The 18,365-nt window shown below is 48.2% G+C and overlaps 1 protein-coding gene across 4 annotated transcripts in view; it reads left to right on the top strand.

Annotated features, from left to right (window-relative positions):
* LBR (lamin B receptor) overlaps positions 1-18,365 on the top strand; it is a 57,754-nt gene that overhangs the window by 13,232 nt on the left and 26,157 nt on the right. The window contains exon 2 of one of the 4 annotated variants that reach the window (XM_067028382.1): positions 6,819-6,938. The exons of 1 other annotated variant lie outside the window; for it this stretch is intronic. The gene's annotated coding sequence lies outside the window, so the exon portion shown is untranslated. Of the gene's footprint in view, positions 1-6,758; positions 6,939-16,386; positions 16,549-18,365 lie in introns of those variants that run through there. 2 more of the 4 variants (XM_067028398.1, XM_059065727.2) reach the window with 2 other exon arrangements.

The raw sequence follows: 18,365 nt of genomic DNA, 5'->3' as shown, positions 1-18,365 counted from the left end.
GGGCCTAGGCGAGAAGGGTATCTGTGCCCTGAGCTACACCCCCCCTGTGGTCGGGTACTTGCACCCCACATTTCCTCCTTTCTCCGGACCTCAATCGAGAGGGCAGATTCTGCAGGGACAAGGGTGGATTCTTCCCCATCCTGTGAGCTCGACAGTTGAGCCCAGCCCAGTGGCATACAGGTGCCTCTTTAACTGGATTGAGAAAGTGGAGTGTTTCCCCTCCCCATTAAAATAAAATAAAAGGTTGAATTAAGCAGAGCTCCAGGCAAAGGCAGAGGCTGAAAACAAGAAAGGTCACATTTGTTTTTCCTCAGATACAGCCCCGCCATCTCAGCTCTCCACTCTGTTGCGGGTTCCTTCACTCATTCAGCTTTACAGAAAGGGTGTTTCTAGAATTCCTGCTCTGAGGGAGGCTCCTGGGGCACAGAGTGAGTGAGGAGGGCCAGGTCTGTACTCAGGCTGCACCAACAGCGGGCAGCCAAGGCGGAAGGCCTCAGGCACCATGAGGGACGTCCAGACAGACGGACGGGCTGGACCCCAGAGGCCGGCCAGGTGCCAGACCCTGCGAGGGCTGACCCTGGCCTCCCCCACTAAGCTGACTCTTCCTTTCCTCCCTAGAGTGGACAGACAAGCTGAAAACCAACTGGGTTGAGCTTCCTTCTCCTTAAATCTCTGGCAGGGACAGGATGGAAGTTGGGGGCTGGGAAGGAAGAGAAGCCAAGGTCTGGCTGCAAACCTCTGATCACGGCGGCAGAGGGGCCAGACCGTAGGGAGCAGGGAGGCAGTGCCCTGCATGTGCTTATTGCGCTGTCGAATAGCCGAATGCTCGGGTCCAAGTGCCAGAGAATGAGAGGCTTTTGAGAACGGAGAGCTGTGAGAAATCTCTGAGTCAGATTCACACCAGGAGAGTAAACTTCTGGGAGAACTGCAAGACCCTGAACCAGGACAGCTTTGCAAAAATCCCCCAAGCCTCGCATTCTCTGCTGTGTGCTTGGTTCAAGGTACATTCACTGGGATTCAGTCAGATGAAGCAAAGAATAAATGTTATTCTGGGCTAAAGGAATGAAAAGTCCAGAGGCAAACGACAGACAAGTGTCTAAGACGGCTGAATGTTTTCCTTGAACATTGTGGGTCTCCAAAGATCTCTTGATCCCAAAGAGATGCTTTTGGTCAATAAAATACTGAATAAAATGCATCATGTTTCCAGAACCAAGTCCAATTCCATTGGGAGGAAAAACGAAATCAGACCCCATGGTGATGCTTTGAATACCGTGAAGAAGGCCCGTTATAGTGGGTACTGTTCTGAATCTTTGGAGGAGAAGAGACAGAAAGACAGACTGACCAGCTGTGACTGCCCACCACTTCACCGTGGTGTGTGCCCAATTCCAGACCAGCCCCTAATCCGGGGAGGGAGGTCAAGGCCAGACCAGAGGGCAGCAGATGAGGGAGGGGCAGTGGAGATGCCTCACAGCCTCAGGGAGACCCTGGGTCCTGGGAGGGCAGGGATTAGTGTCCCCCTGGAGGCAGACTCAGTGGAGTGGTGTGGAACCAGGGTGACAAGGAAGGAAGGAAAAGGAGAGAAGGCAGAGAGAGGAAAGCAGCCTCTTCCTGTTCTAAATACCAAGTGCCGTCGGAATCCTTCCAAGTTCAGTCCCGGCCCCCTCCATTCAGGGGGCTGCTTGCAAGGATGCCCTCCCTCCCACCCACGGCTTGCTGGGTCTGACTTGGACTCCCCCCTCTGGGCCCCATGGTCTCTCCCACTGGGCTGTGGCCTGGCCCTAGCACAATGCTTGCAAACCGCAGGTGCTCCGGAGGTGACGTCTTGAATGAGTGAACGTCTGTCCGCTCTCAATCTGCAAGATGCCTGAAGCCGCTTCTCCAGCGTCCTGAGGCGGGCGTAGCCTTTACTGCGGGCTCACCGCTCCAGGCGCTGTGCAGAAGGCCCACCACGCAGTGCCTCAGGGGCGCCAACTGAATCATTTTCTTTCTGGCAACCGTATTTTGGATCATTAGAAGTATCTTTGAAATGCAACTTTTTAATTACAGAATGAATACTGTCCCTGGGAAAGGGCCCTTTTCCCAAACGCTCCAGGAACAACTTGGCAGGATGACCTTCCAAGGGAAACAGAGCCCAACCAGTGCCTGTGGCTGCGACAGAGCCAATGTCCTGTCCAAACAGGAACCCAAAGAGGGGCTCCTAGGGGAAGAGCAGGGGCCCCCTGAGGCAGAAGCCCCCCTGCTCACCAGCTCCCTAGCATCCCCCCCACCCCAGGAGGTCCCTTTGGCCATACACCAAAGGCTGGGAACCAGGGTCTCTGCAGACATAGTCCCCTCCGCCTGTATCAAAATATTCCCTCCACTCCATGCAAAATGGCGCCGTCTTCCTGGAGCTTTAGGGCCGGTGTGTGTTGACATCTGTCAGCCGAGCCAGCAATGGCTTTCCCATGTGTCTCAGGCCCCGTCACACGCACAGCTCTTCTCTTTGTTCTCAGGAACCAAACAGAGCCAGGAGGGCCAAAGCTGGGAGGGGACTTCCGGAAACATCCGGCGTGGCTGGACAGAGGTGAGCCGTGACCCCGGCTCGCTGCAGAGCACTTTGTGGCCTTTGGAGGCCAGCCTGCCCCCAACCCCTGAGAACTCCACATCCTGGGGTTTTCCGGGGCGGACTCCCTGTCTTGGGAGCTGGGTATTTATATTCATATCCCAAATGCTAATTAAGATCAAACTGACTCTGCTGTTCACTCTGGAGGACCGCATTCTGGACAGGTGACGCAGCCCCTGCCAGTCCTTCAGGGGCACCAGCCTGCAAGGGCTTCTCTCGGGGAACTGCCAACATCATAGTCCGCCGTGGGGGCGTGCTTGGAAATTAGTTAAAGGTGTCTGATCTTTAAGAATGATGAGAAACTTGGGAGGAACTATGTTGACAGCTGACACTCAGACGTTTCCTCGAATAAGCATGGTAGAACCACTCCCTGTCTTGCTTTTGCCCTCTTATTTACCTGCTGAGCCAGGGGTAGCAGGTGGCAGAGAGCTGCAGGGAGGCTGTGTTCTTTCCCCCTTGATGGGTCCCCGAAACCTTGGGAGCCAGTGAGGTTCACACTGCCTGTGCCCTCAGGATGCCTTTGATGTGACTCTCAGAGAGTATGTCTTCTTGTGGCTCCGTCAGGATGCCCCATTTCATGAAACTTAAGTGTTTCTATCATTAATTGGCATATCCTCACTGAAACTCTGTGGTCTCTTCTCAAGCAATTTTCCGGTAAAAAGTTTTCCTGGCTAGCCTGGAAGCAGTATGTTCTAGCATTTGTGTCAGCACCGATCCAGGTGGCAATTTTCGATCATCTGTGAGACTACCTGGCAGGTTTTCAAGATCAAGCAAATCCCCAGGCTTAAACAGGCAGGTTGGCTCAAGCCACTGAAACGCCCTGAGACACGGGGTGGGGAGGGACAGGGCACCCATGTCTCCTCCATCTCCTGTCACCACTGACCCATGTGCTTCTCACTCAACTCAAACCATAAGGAGGGCTGGTAATTTTTAGAGAAAATCAAACTATTTTTTAAAAAAATCAACTTGCATTCTTGTAAACACTCTTCTGGCTATCTCTCTCTGATGGGACCGGGTTACACTTTGGGGACTCTTTCAGGTGCCAGGACCTGGGTGCTTCTCTGGAGGACAAAGACTCACTCCCCTCCTAAGCTTCCAACAGTAAAGGTTCCACTTCATTGCCGACTTTGACCCATCAGCCTCCTCTAAGATAAGCTTCCGGGTTTTCACGTTGCAACACACCCCAAACCGCAGAGGTTATGTATGACTTCTCTGTGTTTCTCCTCTCGTGAACCACCAGGCAGGACAACAAGCCCTGCCCACTTCCTGCTCACGTGTTGGCTCTGAAACGACCTTTTATGCCACGAAATGAAGTCAAAAGCAAACCCTGAACAATAGCCAGGCGACTCTGTGAGGTGGACACCCCAGCCTGGTCACCGACTCAGAATTGCCTTATCTTCAGAACAAACTGCAATTATTTATGTAACAAATCCCAGCCAATCTCATAAACTGCAGCCTTTAGGAATGAAATATGCTACTCTTATGCATAAAGATGTTGATCTTCTATCTCTTGTATTTCTTTTTTTTCCCTTGGTGGTGTAGCTGAGGCTCCCAGGGGAGGTGTAAAAGAAAGAGCTCCTGATGGAGAGTTTGGAGGCTGGGTTTTTGTGACATCAAATAGCCCTGCAGGGGGCTGGTTTTTTGTTGTTACAAAGAGCACAGACAGCTGCGCAAACAGCAAGCAACTGATTGGGTGAGTTCACCACACTGTGTACAGCCCTGGTTGCCAGCAGAGGGGATGGATAATGAGGTCACATGGCAAGTCCTAGCTTTCCTGGTGCCTACAGTTCATGAGCCAACACCCACAGCAAGCCACCACTCTCACTGGGTATATAATTACTGGTTCTGAGGGGTGGGGCAGACTTACCACCAGGGATATCTTGTGCCCCGTCCCAACTCTCTGGGAACCAGCTGGGATTTCAGCTGCTCTTGGCTGGCCTCTCTTAGCCCCTTGCAGGTAACCATGGGCTCTGAGTCACTCTTGGTTTCTCTTCTCACTTGCTCCTTGTGTCAACCTGGCAAGTCAGTCAGCCCTTTTATCCAGTTTTTTCACCTGCAAAATGGGTATAATGTTCCCACCTCATCAGACTGTTGGAAGGATTAATAGAGCTATCTGCACACAAGATCCCGGCACTTAGTGGAGTTTTATTTACTTTTTATTTTTTAAAATAAATTTATTTATTTATTTGGCTGCATTGGGTCTTCATTGCGGTGTGCGCGCTTCTCATTGTGGTGGCTTCTCTTGTTGCGGAGCACGGGCTCTAGGCACGCGGGCTTCAGTAGTTGTGGTTCACGGGCTCTAGAGCACAGGCTCAGTAGTTGTGATGCACGGGCTTAGCTGCTCCGCGGCACGTGGGATCTTCCCGGGCCAGGGCTCGAACCCGTGTCTCCTGCATTGGCAGGCGGATTCTTAACCACTGTGCCACCAGGGAAGCCCTGGAGTTTTAATAAGTGTTAGGTAGATCATGCATCTTTGTATTCGCGGATATTGGCTGGCCTGCAGTGGGCTCCCGCATTACTGTGCGCAGGACAGAGGGCAGGTCCAAGCACTGGCCTAACCCTTCACATTTCCCTATTTTTTCCTCCCCTCCAGTATATCCTTTAAAATAATCATGCCCGGATATACAACCCCAGCTCCCACCGCTGAACACTTCTTTGGTGTGGCCCTGCATGCAGCCAGCAATCTTCCACTTCCCTCCCCAGGTGAGGGTACAGCACGCTGAGGGGCAGTGCCACTGGAGAGTGACTTGGGCAGATCCGGACAGTCAGGAAACTCTCCGGGCCAATAGGTCCACGTCACCATAGCAACCAACGTCACCCCTCCAGGGTGGTACATTTTCTTCCTCTGTTCTTCTCATTCTTTCTTACCCTTTTTCATTCCCCCAAGTGTTTCTGTTTGTTTGTTTGTTTGTTTTGTTTTCTTATCCATCCAACAAATCTTTATACCGTGAGCCTATACGAAGGCTAGGACACAAAGCCCACTAAAATGATGAAATGGTGCACATCTTCAGTTTGGAGTTAGAAACCAGCACACACATCACGCTCTCTGACGTGTGGTGATACCAGTTACGAGGGGGGACATGCAGCATTAAGTCTTTGTTTGCCAAGACATGCCCTTCTGCTGGCAGTGCTGGGCCTCATCCACATGTGACAGCCCTCCATCTACACCTGACAGCCCTCCCATCTATAAGTGACAGCCCTCCATCTACACCTGACAGCCCTCCCATCCATACTTGACAGCCCTCCATCTACACCTGACAGCCCTCCCATCTATAAGTGACAGCCCTCCATCTACACCTGACAGCCCTCCCATCTATACTTGACAGCCCTCCATCTACACCTGACAGCCCTCCCATCTATAAGTGACAGCCCTCCATCTATACCTGACAGCCCTCCCATCTATAGCTGACAGCCCTCCATCTACACCTGACAGCCCTCCCATCTATACTTGACAGCCCTCCATCTACACCTGACAGCCCTCCCATCTATAAGTGACAGCCCTCCATCTACACCTGACAGCCCTCCCATCTATAGCTGACAGCCCTCCATCTACACCTGACAGCCCTCCCATCTATACTTGACAGCCCTCTGAGGGCTCTGGCCAATCCAGGCAGGGTACTCTCTGCAGTGCTCCCAGAAACATTTTGATGGACGGCCCTTTCCTCCTCCTTGGGACAAAGACAAGTGCCTCCAGGCCCTGTCAGGCTGGAGTGGTTGTCATGTGAATCAAGCCTTTTTTGTTCTTCCTGTTTAGAAACTTGAAACAAAACAAAGGGGGTCAGATATTGTTTTATTCTCTCTGAACTCCTTAGGTGCATGACAAACAGAGAAGTTTCCAGCCCCTTTGCTTTCGGTTTCATCTGTTCACTGCGATAAGGTTCTAGAAGGTTTCCTGAGCTGTGTATCACTTACCCGTGCCAAGAACCACACAGACAATCCAGACTTCTGCCTTGAAAGTGAACCTGGCAGTCCATCAACTTCTAGCTACTTTTAAAGCATCCCCCGCTCCATCCTCTTGGTTTGTGGATTATAAATTGTTCTCTTTGTGAAAGAGATAGAAGCAGAATTCTCCCCTGCCATAGCTGGCTGAGGCAGAGCCAGCAGAGGGAGTTCAGGGATGTCATTAATTATTAATTAAGCGTATTCAGAATTTCTAACACTTGGCACATGGGCAACGGGAGAAAACATTGAAAAATGATCCAAATCTTATCGACAGGGAGAGAAACTCGTCATGAAACACTGCTGAGCTTGTGGCCAGACAAAGCAAGCTCATGTCAACATGGGCATCGATGGCCATGTGATTTTTCAGGAGCCCCAAGTCGGATTGCCAAAGCTGGTATGTACCACGTCCCATGTCCTCCTCTCTCTACTGGTGGCGATTGCTTTCTTTCTGGACCCATATCATCAATCCTCAGTGAACACCGACCCGCTGGTAAGCTCTTAAAGGCCCTGGTGTGAACTCAGTGAGTATTCCTTGCCAAATCAACTTAAAGGCAGAGGACGAGGTTAGAGGCCTTGGTTTGTATGTGGGGGGCAAAGAGTCATTTGAAAGACTTTCTTCATGGTCCCTGGCATTTTAGAATCACCTGGTGATTTGCAAAATCACCAACAATACAAGTATTTTGGGGGAGGGTATTTTTGGATTTGAGGTATTTCCAAACTCTCGGAAAGATATTTTTCCAATTTAGTTACTCTAAGCTGTTTTAGGGATGCCAAAGAACTTATCTGGTTATAAAGTAGTCAGTCCAGTGTCACTGGTATCAGGGATTGGGTGATGATTTTCCAGCCCAACGTGTTAATTCAGGGAACTGGAACCTCAGTCTCCTTCTTGTGGGAGGGCGTGTTTTGAACCATAGCTAGCTGGCTCCACTAACTTTTCCAGGCGGTCTAATTCCAGACTGCCATGTGGATCCTTGTTGGAAAGGCTTGTTCCTCAAAAGCAGCGTACTTCATCCCCCTTCCTGGTATGAACTTATATCTCATTTAGATAAACATAAAAATTCCAGGCACTACTGGAATTTGTTGTAAAATTTGTTTTAACTTTTGTCTTCAAATTTCTTCCATCGTAACAGTTTCATATATATTTGCTGAATGAAATGACTTAACAAATTAATGAATCAGAACTATTTAGTGATTGCTTATTGTTAAATTTAAACCTCACAACTGCGCTGTGAACGATGGATATTATTTTCCCCATTTTATAGATAAACAGTCTGAAGATAAAATTTAAGGGCCTAAGGTCTGAAGTGTAGGTGGAGAGGCGAGGATTCAAGTGCAGGTCTCCCAGTCTCTGAAATCCGCATTCTCTGTGGGACTCCGTCCTGCCAAATCAGTAATCCTCTGACTCTTTTAATCATGGGTTCTTGGAACTGAAAGGAAACCATCCTGCCTCTTAGTTATCACTTCCCTATGTATATTCCAAAGGGTGATGGCTACTGGACTTTAAATGCTTATGTGTCCAAAAAGTTTACCCTGCGAAACATGTACAGCCAACGTGCTTTTACACTTCTCTTCCCTCCTCGGAAACCGGGCTGGTGAACTGTCGCTTCACCGGCCTCTACTCATACATTCACCAATGAAAAAATGTTTCCTTGCTTTGCAAAGGACAGTCCCATGAAAGAGTAAACATGTTGAAGCTCAATTCTCCTCCTCCTTGAATTAATTATCCTGAGATGAAAGTGACTTGAGGCAATAGGTTGCTTTTGTGTTAATTTACTCTTGTTAATATTTTATATTTTAGCTCTTCTCAAGTCATATTTTCCTAAGGAAATGGGAAGAGTTTGTCACTTACTTGCAAACATTTTTCTTGCCTTGGCCTAAAGAAGTTAGACAAATTTTGATCTATACTATATATGACACTAACTGGTATTGTACTTAAAAAAAAAATGCATGACACAAATACCTCTTAGTCTCTTAGCGCAATAATTTTTTTTTTTTTTTTTTTTTTTTGTGGTATGTGGGCCTCTCACTGTTGTGGCCTTTCCTGTTGCGGAGCACAGGCTCCGGACGCGCAGGCTCAGCGGCCATGGCTCACGGGCCCAGCCGCTCCGCGGCATGTGGGATCTTCCCGGACCGGGGCACGAACCCGTGTCCCCTGCATCAGCAGGCGGATTCTCAACCACTGCGCCACCAGGGAAGCCCAGCGCAATAATTTTTAATCTAATGGGCGTATCCTGAATCAAAATTTCCAGGGCGCCTTGTGTGGTTTGACAAACCATATATGTTATTATAAAAATATTTAAAAATCATAAATATTTTAAAATTTATTTATCCCACGAGGTATGTGGGATCTTTGTTCCCGACCAGGGATCCTACCTGTGCACCCTGCATTGGAAGCATGGAATCTTAACCATTAGACTGCCAGAGATGCCCCCATAAATGTTTATTTTATTAAAACATTGGTAGTACCACCTTTACACCCCTTAGGATGGCTACCATCAAAAACAAACAAACCAAGAAACCCCAGAAAATAGCAAGCATTGGTGAGGATGTGGAGAAATTGGAACGCTTGTACCCTGTGGGTGGTACACTGCGATGGAAAATAGTTATGGAGGTTTCTGAAAAAAGTTTGACATAGAATTACCATATGATCCAGCAGTTTTACTTCTGGATATATACCCCCCCCCAAAATTGAAAACAGGAAGGCATATACCTCTACACCCGTATTCAGGGCAGCAATATTCACAATAGCCAAAAGATGGAAGCAACTCAGGTGTCCGTCGATGGGTGAATGGATAAACAAGTGCGGTATAGACATACAATGGAATATCATTCAGTCTTCAAAAGGTAGCAAATTCTGACATATGCTACAATATGGATGAACCTTGAGGACATTATTCAAAGTGAACTAAGCCAGTCACAAAAGGACAAGTACGTTGTGAATGCACTTATATGAGGTATATAGAATAGTTGAATTAATAGAGACAGACAAGTAAAATGATGATTGCCAGGGACTGGAGAAAGGGGAAATAATTATTTAATGGGTACAGAGTTTCAGTTTGGGAAGATGAACAGTGTTCTGGAGATGAATGGCGATGACAGTTGTACAACAATGTAAATGTACTTAATGCCACTGAACTGCACACTTAAGAATGGTTAAGATGAAAAGTTTTACGTTATATGTATTTTACCCCAATTAGAAAAAGAAGCAAAAAAATTTGGTAGTATTTATAGATATTATTGAATATTATTAATGAGCAAAGGATTTTCAAAGTAACTGACAGGAATTTATATTGCCCTTTTGGATATAATAAAGAATAGGAATTCCCTAGTTTGACTTTATGCTTTGAGAACATAAAGAAGGGCATCCTGTTAAATGCATGGTCAGCACTCTAGGACTATTTCACAAGCATATACATTGTCTAGTAGGCATATGGGAAGCAAAAGTGTGTTCAAAACGTAGACCATTAAAAAAACAATGAATGTAAAGGGATCTGAGTAGCCTGCATTGGCCAGTGGAAGGAGACCCAAAGGAAACTGGGGCCTCTCTCCTCCGATCAGGATCGGTGTCTTGGCCTTGACTTGTGAAGCAATACGAGTTCTCTCTAGGGCCAACAGAATGAGCACAGAGAACATCATGGAAAGTAAAACGGGAAAAAGAAGTGGAAATTAAAATAAAAGGAGGGCTGTATATTTGTAGAAATGACATTTTTGATGGGTGCTGCTGTTATGCTATCTTGTAGGTTAATGCTATGGGAAGGCTTATAATCTTGTACTTTTGGTACTTTACAAATGGAATCATTCTGAATGGTCCCAGACTTTGTTATATTTCATAGACAAAAGATTATTTTCCTGAGATTTCAGAAATCTAAGTATGTAAAAACTGTACTCATACAGGCAAAAACGGCATTTTGTTCCACAGTGTGACTTACCCTGGAGAAGACTCCAGTTCAGAGTACCATGACTTGCTTTGCTATAGCAGTGGTTATCTCTGGGATCCTAGCCTTCTGTATCAAACGTAAACAAGCAAAGAAATATCTTAAGTAACTTAGTATGAAGATGCAATTTTTTTCTGCCCAACTATTCATGTCAAATAATATTTAGAGTTGTTTAATGGCTGTTCAAGCTGATTCCGTACAGCTTTCAAATACATCTATATTGCAGTTACATTTCATCTGTTTTAATAGATATAATATTCACATGTATTGTCCGTCATTTATGTAGGTGTGTGTTCTGAATAAAATAATACACTACTGTGCTCCAAATCGGTTTTACGTTGTACAATCAGTTAGGATGCACTTGCTCAAGTAAAATGAAGAAATTTAAAAGAATTCTGCAAAACTGATTTTAAACATTCAACTCAAATATTTTATATCATCGCCCTCAAACATGTTTTAAGCAGATTTAATTGCACTGGATACTGTAGTAAATATACTACAAAGATTACAGTGATCCTGCTCTTGCTATCTCAAAGTGAATTTTCTAAGACAGCCCCTTAGAAGAGGGAAGGAAGAGGAAGACATACAGGCAATTTTACAGAGTCCAGAATTAGGGCATCAGAATTAAGAGTCATGGCGGAAAGTATCAAAAGTGGAGACAAGGGTAAGTTTGCACAGCAGGTGTGCTCAGAGGAGCATAGTCACAGGGGTTCCGTGACCCCAAAATGTAGACAAAAAGCCCACAAGCCGTATTCTGATCAGCCTGTGAAGCGTCCAGCTGATATGACAGTGGGGTCATATAATAACTGGGAGTTAATGGCCAGGAGAACCAGGAGGCGGCCCCGGGGATCAGGGGGGCTCAGGCGGTGGGAAGACCAGATGCCCTGGAATCCTTTGACCCGGGTTAGAATTTCCACTCCAGCACTTATTTGCTGGGTGTGACTTGGTGCAAGTTTGTTGACCTGAGTCTCAATTTTGTCATCCTGAAAATGGGGATAATGGTAACTCTTTCACTGAGTTGATTTGAGCCATAAATAAGATAAGGAATGGAAGTGCTCTCCACACAGCAAGGTCTCATTACACATTAGTCCCCTCCGCATGATGTCCCTTTCTTCACCACCTGGATGCCCACTTCAGGTGCTCCCCAACTTTTCCTAGAGGGCACGGAGCAGTTTTAGTGAGAGAGTCGCAGCAATCACTGAAGAGAAGTGTGAGTGCTGAACGGTACCACTGGTGGCTAAGGCTTAGCTTTGGCGAGAAGCGAATCAACATGGCAATTACATATTACATAAACGAGTACGCTCTGTTCTACACTTGAGCCCCCAGTCTGCCCCGGACAGACTCTGGGTAGGAGGCAGGGGTGGAAGGCCACCCTCAGGGACTCACAGTTTAGCACCTGTGCTGTGCATGGTTTGTGTTGGTGCAGTTGTGCAACCCCACGTGAAACAGACAGCAGGGTCTTAACTGAAACATATTCTGGATTAAAAGAGATGAAGGGGCTTCCCTGGTGGCGCAGTGGTTGAGAGTCCGCCTGCCGATGCGGGGGACACGGGTTCGTGTCCCGGTCCGGGAAGATCCCCCATGCCGCGGAGCGGCTGGGTCCGTGAGCCATGGCCGCTGAGCCTGCGCGTCTGGAGCCTGTACTCCGCAAAGGGAGAGGCCACAACAGTGAGAGGCCCGCGTACCGCAAAAAAAAAAAAAAAAAAAAAAAAAAGAGAGAGAGAGATGAGGGCGCAGAGATCAAGACCAAGGCATAGGGGAATTCCCTGGTGGTCCAGTGGTTAAGACTCTGCGCTTCCAATGCAGGGAGCACGGGTTCGATCCCTGGTCAGGGAACTAAGGTCCCCCACGCCATACAGTGCGGCCAAAACAAAAGATCCAAACAAACAAACAAAAGACCAAGGCAGAGGGAAGAGCAGCCAGCATAGTGGATGGCGATGGCGAGGAAGCAGGACCAGTGGCAGAGGGCAAGGGAGGCGCAGAGGGGAGGGCAGTCAAGCTGTGCTCCCAAGGCAGAAAGCTTCTTCATCTACCCTAGTTAGTGGGAACAGTTAGTGCCAGCGAAGGTTCCATTGCTTCTCGCCTTAATGCAGCCTCGTAGAAGCTTAGTAACTAGACCAAGAGGGAGAGAATTTACTTAGTCCGGCTTTTAGAGGAGCATAGATGACACAGTTTCATAATTAACTAATCATTCATTTCTTTAATGGGGAGAGATGCAAAGAGGAATAAAATACGGTTCCTGCCTCCCAGGATGCCCATAACATCAGGTGTATGTGGGAAGTGCCATGCGGACAGAGAGACAGGGGAAGCTTTGCTGAGGATGAGCAAGAAGGCCATTCTCAGAAGAAGGGAGAAGGCATTCAAGCAACATGTCTGTGGCCCCATTAGAAATTTTGTAGAAATGGAGGGTGCAGTGAGTGGGAAAGGTAAGATAGGCATAAAAAGGAGCAGAAGGGGCCCACCCTGACAAAGATCTACAAGGGCAAGAGTTTTTTTGGGGTTTTTTTTAATTTAGTTTTTTTTTTTTAATTTAGTTATTTATGGCTGTGTTGGGTCTTCGTTTCTGTGCGGGGGCTTTCTCTAGTTGCGGCGAGCAGGGGCCACTCTTCATCGCGGTGCACGGGCCTCTCGCTACCGCGGCCTCTCGTTGCGGAGCACAGGCTCTAGATGCGCAGGCTCAGCAGTTGTGGCTCACGGGCCCAGTTGCTCCACGGCATGTGGGATCTTCCCAGACCAGGGCTCGAACCCGCGTCCGCTGCATGGGCAGGAGGATTCTTAACCACTGCGCCACCAGGGAAGCCCCGAGGGCAAGAGCTTTTGAAGCCCTTTCCTGTATGTCATGCTATGAAGTATGAATTTTTGCTGCAGAAAAATAATTCAGGACTCCCAACATATCAAAACAAATTTTATACTAATTTTAAAAAAGTTATTAAAAAAGTTATTAATCAGCAAATGTTAAAAACAAAATGTTTGAATAATAATTACTTTCTGAACAAAGGATCTTTAAGTTTTAAGATGAAATCCGGTGAGCGGGTTAGATTTTTCACTTAGAGTAGTATAGATCAAAAGACTGAAGGTACAGCAGTCTTATATTTTAAAAAGCACTATAGGGGCTTCCCTGGTGGCGCAGTGGTTGAGAATCCGCCTGCCGATGCAGGAGACACGGGTTCGTGCCCTGGTCCGGGAAGATCCCACATGCCGCGGAGCAACTAAGCCCGTGAGCCATGGCCGCTGAGCCTGTGCGTCCGGAGCCTGTGCTCCGCAACGGGAGAGGCCACAACAGTGAGAGGCCCGCATACCGCAAAAAAAAAAAAAAAAAAAAAAAAAAGCACTACAGGAGGATTCAAAGGATTTAGATACTTAGATAAAAAACAACAAATGCATTAAAATTTTATTGACACATATGACAGTCCAGATCCTCTGGGAAGCAGAGCCAAATAATGGGCACAACAGAAGACAGCACACTGCAGTTTTTGTATTTCATATGTAAGGTTGGTTTCCTGGCCCCATGTGTGTTTTTTGGCTGTTTTAGTGGCAGCGCTGATGGGCTTTGCTTCTCCACTACTTTTCCTTGTAAGTGCAGAAGGGGACCGTGCCACTCATGGCCACTTTAACACCGATGCCAAGACACAGCTCTTCAAGTGACTTTTTATATATTCTGAAAATCCACAGTTGGCTAATTGCGGTTGACAAGCATCTCTCTGAGAACTAAACTGGGAAATTCTCCACTCCCAAGTCTACATAATTTTGGTAGTCTCTAAAAAAAGAAAAAGGAGAGGAAAATACCAACAGTTCCTTCACTGAAAAGTAGCCTAGATATTCATCTGATTTTTTTGAAATATGCTCCAATCCACTAACTAGAAATAAACAGTAATTATTCTTTAGTTTCTCTGATGTCAAAAGCAGTTCTGTTTTAAGAATGTCTTTAAGGGCTTCCCTGGTGGCGCAGTGGTTGAGAGTCCGCCTGCCGATGCAGGGGACACAGGTTCCTGCCCCGGTCCGGGAAGATCCCACATGCCGTGGAGCGGCTGGGCCCGTGAGCCATAGGCCGCTGAGCCTGTGCGTTCGGAGCCTGTGCTCCGCAACGCGAGAGGCCACAACAGTGAGAGGCCCGCGTACCACAAAAAAGAAAGAAAAGAATGTCTTTAAAAATTTATAAGGTAGAATGTTAACTACGCTAACTCTAGTGATTTACGATCTTTTAATTTCATTTGGTTATGACGAGACTTTATAAACCTGACCTTTAAAATGAAGTGTGTGTGTTTTTTAATGAATCTTCTTTTATTTCATAAGTGGAAAAAATCCAGGAAATGTGTACCTCAAGGGAAATCCAGTGAAATCTTGGTTCTATGTAGAAGATAGGAGAAAGGAATAATGAAGCTCTTCATGGCTATTAGGAATAGTTACTATCTTAGGTCCCCACATACCTGCTACAGTGTTTTCATTTCTGTGTCATTTGCTGCAAAAAATGAGGTAGCACTAATACTATCTCACCTTAAGTGCTAAGACAACTGAGGCTGAGGGCTTTGCCAAAAATCACAATGGTTTTCTGACTTTGAAGTGCAGTGTGCATTCCTATAGCTCAGATTTCCACCCAGGGCAAATTTGATGACAATGACAATTTGATGACAATGACAATTTGATGTCAGAATTTGTTCTAGGGAAAGGCTCGGATGAACTGATTCACACCGGATGTGAATGACAGAGAAAGCTCAATTTTTTTTTTCTTATTTTTGTAGTAGTAAACCTGGGTGTTTTGTAGTTATTAAGTGTGAGAAAATGAGAGCTCTTGCACCCGAAGCTGGGCTATAAATGGTAAAGCCTACTTATTATAATTTAATGGATAATGCTTCCAAAATAGAAATTCACTTAAATTTACCTAGTAAGTTAGGTTAACCTAGTAGCTGGGTTAAGAAATACGTTGATTAAAAAGCCACACTGCAAAATGGGGAACCTCAATGGACTGCTTTAAACTCTTGACCTCAAAGGAAGGAAACAAACTAACCAATAATGATAACTTGGAGAGAAAAAAAAGATTTAGGATGCATAACAGATTCAGAGTTAACAATGTAATGATTCAGCATTTTGGAGGCCAAGTAAAACCAGACTTGTGGGATCCACGTCAAGTGGCATCTCACTGTGTACGGCACAGAATTTTCTCTTCCACGCCGCACGTTGTTGAATATTTTCTACCGTATCTCTGCAGGACCTCCACTTAATGTTAATCCCCCTCCTCAACGGCAGTCGGCCTAGGAACGCTGCGAGCTGTAGGGAACCCTTGGACATTCTTTACCAACCCCCTCCCACCCACTGGCCTCACTGCCCCCAAGCTGCGGTCCAGGTCAGTTTCTACCGACGTGCAGCCATCGCCAAGACAAAGGAGCCCCAGATTGCCTTCGTAGCCAACTGCTTGGCCTGGAGTCTTCTGGGGTTTTTTTGGTTTTGTTTTTGTTTTAACACGGTAAGGAGAGCAGTAATAGTATTTTAGCAAGAAGTACTTTCGGTCTCGGTCAGTTGATCTTTAGTTATCACTATGCAAATTTACTTTATAGCCCTTTTATATCTCTCGCCAAGCCACTTCGCACACCAATTTCCCAACTGTGCATCACCAGACAACTGTGGCGAGTGCCGGGAGGGAAAGGGAGGGGAATGCGCGCGCTCAGCGGGCTACAACAGTGCCTGGCGGCTGAGATAAGGCCCGCTCAAATACGCCTTGTAGGCCGCACCACGGCCAGACCCGCCGAGATCCTCTTCCCCCATCGCTGGCCTTGCCGCGGGGTGGGGCGGGGCGGGGCGGACGCGCCATCTTGCAGAACCAATCGACAGCGCCGGGCACTATTCAAAAGAACGAGGGGCCAATGGGAGCTCTGGGAAGCCAGACAGGGGGCGGGGCGAGGAGGGGGCGGGGCCGGGGAGGCGCGGGGCCGAGGAGGCGCGCGCCCGGGCTGCGGGACCGCGGGGCGCGAGAGCGCGAGAGCCCGCAGTGTCTCGCGCGCGCGGAACCGCCACCGGGTTGCTCCTCCGTAACTCTCCCGGAGCTGTTCGTGTTCCCGCCGGAGTCCGGAGCAGGTGAGCGTCCGTACCCCTGCCCCGCTCCCCGCGGCGCAGTCTTCGAGGGGCCGGGGGGAGGCCCGCGGGGCGGGCGCGGTGGGTGGGCCGGGGTCCCTGGGCGCCGGGCCTGGTGCCGCGGCCTCGCCCTCCCCTCCTCCGAGTCAGTCCGGGCCGCTGCTGGCGACGCTCAAGGTGCGTCCGGCCCGGCCAGCTGCGGAAATGGAGCTGCGGTTTTAAATTGCAGACGTTTCCCTCCATTTTGGACGCGCCGCGTCGGAGTAAAATGATGTTGGCTGGGGAGGATGTGTGGGTGGGTGACCCACCCCGGTCCCTTTGTCCCCGCCCTGCAGCACCCGCCCTCCCAAGCCGTCTCCGAGCGCCTTTTTGACAGATTAGCGGTGGCTTGGTGGGCCCTGCTCTCGGGGAGACAGAAAAGGCGCGGCAGCCTGGCGGACGGGGAAGTGGGGTTGCAAAGTGGCCTTTAATTCTCGCTGGTTGTCACTGGCCTTGAGGGTCGTGGCGGTCTCAGTTCGGCGACTCTCCAGTGCTGGCTGCGCGCGTTGCATTCCCTCGCCCGGTGTTTCCGCACACTCAAAAAATGGGTACTTAGGCAGGTTTGCGTGCTCCAGCTAAAGCTCGGTCCTATTTTTTCATCTTCTTAAAGGCTTTAAAAACATTCTTCGTAATGACACCTTTCGACACTCTCAAGGGACACTTAGCGCTTGATGGCAGAGGGCCTGGTTCCAGGCGGTTCATCAGAATGATTGCACGGTCTGATCGGGAGTCAGGCTGTGGATACTCAGAACAACCCAGTAGATACATTGGACAGCGCGTGGACAGTGCAAGGGTTCAGCCTGGAGCGAGCGAGCTTGCTCACCGGCTGTGACGGGCATGCACCGGGCCGGAGCCCAGCTAGATCCACGTTTCTGGTCCCAGCCCTCAGGGACCTTGCGAATAAATACGTGCAAATCTGTAATTACACTTTGTAGCAACTGCCATGGAGGAAAGGGTGTGTGTGTGTGTGTGTGTGTGTGTGTGTGTGTGATTACACTTTGTAGCAACTGCCATGGAGGAAAGGGTGTGTGTGTGTGTGTGTGTGTGTGTGCTAATTTAGACTTGGTCACCAAGTCCAGTTCAAGTTTAGTTTTTGAGAGCTGTCTAGGGAGGAGGGAAAAGAGTCAGTAGGAGGGGAATTATTGTTACCTTCAGTTCTCTATATTGCTTAGGGGAGAAGTCAGGCCATTCCGCTTCTACAGCCAGGAAGGTGGCGTTTCTTCTGCATCCTGCGATAGGGGCAGGAGGTAGGCCAGGGGTTCCTGTTTGGGTTTTGCCTGGCAGGCCAGCCTTCGGCCCAGGTGTTGAAAAGGGAAGCTGTCAAACTTCATTTGAGCTTCCCTTTCTCTACCACGTTTAGACTAACTTGGGAAAGTGAGGAAAGATGACCGAAGGCCTCTGTAACCCTGCGATCAGCAGAGAATAGCACATTCTGTTGTGCTGATAAACAGTAACATATTGGAGCTGATATGTGTGGGGATTCCGGTGCCAATTGACACTGAAGTTAGCAAGCATGTGACTTAATAGAGAAAAGCCTGAGGGTCCCCATGTTTCCACTGCTAATGCGGAATGAAGACATTGTGTTCAGTAAACAAAATCTTTCTTTGCCAACCTACTTGGCTAAAACCTCCCTTCTGAGGGAGGCCCATCCCTGCGTGTTTTGACCGCATCAGGTGAGCATAGTGATGTGCACGAACGTCCTGGGGCTTTCCTGTCCTACCTGGCTCATTCACTCCTGCAGAATTAGGATGTGATGCACTGTGTGGATCTTGTGCAAGGTG

The sequence above is a fragment of the Kogia breviceps genome, chromosome 1 (assembly GCF_026419965.1).
Source record: "Kogia breviceps isolate mKogBre1 chromosome 1, mKogBre1 haplotype 1, whole genome shotgun sequence".
NCBI classification, from domain to species: Eukaryota; Metazoa; Chordata; class Mammalia; order Artiodactyla; family Physeteridae; genus Kogia; species Kogia breviceps.
This window is presented reverse-complemented; position numbering and strand designations above follow the sequence as displayed.